Genomic DNA, 2,150 nt, shown 5'->3' with positions numbered 1-2,150 from the left:
TGCCTCAGCCTCCTGAGTAGCTGGGACTACAGGCACCCGCCACCACGCCCGGCTAGTTTTTTGTATTTTTTTAGTAAAGGCGGCATTTCACCGTGTTAGCCAGGATGGTCTCGATCTCGTGACCTCGTGATCCGCCCGTCTCGGCCTCCCAAAGTGCTGGGATTACAGGTTTGAGCCACTGCGCCCGGCCTAAAATTTATATTTTGAGAAAAGTAAAATATCTCAGAGATAATATTCAGACCTGTGTCTATTTTGTGGACTTTCATTTACAAAGAAAAGCACAGTACGTGTTCATATAAATAAAAGTCACAGTGTGAGTTCATATAACTGTGGGCATTGGGATAGCCATTTTCTAGAATACACAGAAAACTGTTGACTGTAGTCGCTGCTAAGGTGGAGTTTAAAAAGGAACTTCATTTTTGTCATAAAGTCTTTTGACCATTTTTTTAACTACACATATAATTTTGCTTGAAATCTTGGTTTTATACTCCAGGACTTGGGTCTGGGCAAAGATTTTCTATGTAAGACCTCAAAAGCACAGGCAATAGAGAAATGAGATTATATCAAAGGCAAAAGCTTCTGCACAGCAAGGGAAACAATCAACAAAGTGAAGAATCAACCCACACAATGGCAGAAAATACAAATTACCCATCTGGCAAGCGATTAATAACCAGAATATATAAGCAGCTCAAACAACTCAATAGGAAAAGTAACCAAATCATCTGATTTTAAAATGGACAAAAGATCTGAATAGACATTTCTTAAAAGAAGACATACAAATGGCCAATAGGTAGATGGAAAAATGCTCAATGTCACTAATCTTCAGAGAAATGCAAATCAAAACCACAATGAGATACCATCTCATCCCAGTTAAAATGGCTTTTATCAAAAAGACAGGCAATGATAGATGCTGGTGAGGACATGGAGAAAGGGGTACTCTCACACACTGTGGGTGGGAATATAAATTAGTGTAGTCACTGCAGAGAACAGCACAGAGGTTCCTTAAGAAACTAAAACTAGAACTACCGTATAACCCAGAAAATCCACTACTGAAAAGAAAGACAAGAAATTTCTATCCCAAAGAAAGAAAATGAATCTGTTGAAGAGATATCTGTACTTCTGCGTTTATTGCAGCACTATTCACAACAGCCAAAATATGGATTCGACTTAAGTGTCCATCAATAGATGAATGGATAAAGAAAATGTAGTGTGTATACACAATGGAATACTATTCAGTCATTTAAAAGACTGAAATTTTGTCATCTGTGGCAACACGGATGGAACTGGAGGTCATTGTGGTAAGTAAATAAGCCAAAAACAGAAAGACAAATATCGCATGTTCTCACTCATATGTGGGAGCTGAAAAAGTGGATCTCATGAAAAAAGAAGATAGGTTGGCAGAGGGGAGGGAAGGATGAGAAAAAGTTGATTAATGGGTACAAAGATGAAGTTTGATAGGAGAAATGAGACCTAGCACTCGAGAGATCACTGGGTTCACTATAGTTTACAATATGTACTCTACATTCCAAAATAGTTTGCTTGTGTTAGTTACGTTTCTAGCATAAAGAAAAGACAAACATTTCAAGCGATGGATATCCCAAGTACACTGACTTGATCTTTATCAATTATATGCATGTATTAGATTATCACATGTATTTCAAAACTATGTACATCTATTATGCATCAATAAAAATATGTTTTAAAAAATAAAATTGCAAAAATATTCTTTATTTTAAAAGCATGAAAATGTTTATTTCCCTCTCAGGACTGCTGTGCTGGGCAAAGGCGTGGACAGGAGGACACTGAATCCAAGATACCCATCCATTCCAGTGCTTCCTCTCCTTCCTCCAGTCCCTGGCCTGGCTCAGGCCTTAGAATGTCCCCACTGTGCCCTCATTCTATAGTTGGTCCTCTCCAGTATGCCCTCCACACTAGCCCTAGAAAGATCTTCCTGGTACCCAGATGTGACCTGTCCCTCCCCTACTCAAACACTTCTCATGGCTCCCTATTGCCCTTGGGCTAAAACTGAAGCCATTAACATTTTCCACGAGGCTTCCACAGCAAGCCCCTGCTACCATCTCCAGTTTTATCATCTCACCACAACCCACAACTCAGTCTTTTCCTCTCTCTCCCCTTCTCCTCCTTTCTGT

The 2,150-nt window shown here is 39.5% G+C and overlaps 1 protein-coding gene across 2 annotated transcripts in view; it reads right to left on the bottom strand.

Moving 5' to 3' along the window:
• The window catches only part of LOC105519773 (docosahexaenoic acid omega-hydroxylase CYP4F3), an 18,909-nt gene that overhangs the window by 4,319 nt on the left and 12,440 nt on the right, over window positions 1–2,150 (bottom strand). The window lies entirely within an intron of this gene.

Source organism: Colobus angolensis, unplaced genomic scaffold (assembly GCF_000951035.1).
Source record: "Colobus angolensis palliatus isolate OR3802 unplaced genomic scaffold, Cang.pa_1.0 Scaffold36, whole genome shotgun sequence".
Lineage (NCBI taxonomy): Eukaryota > Metazoa > Chordata > Mammalia > Primates > Cercopithecidae > Colobus > Colobus angolensis.
The sequence above is the reverse complement of the archived record's forward strand: the minus strand, read 5'-3'. Positions and strand labels throughout refer to the sequence as shown.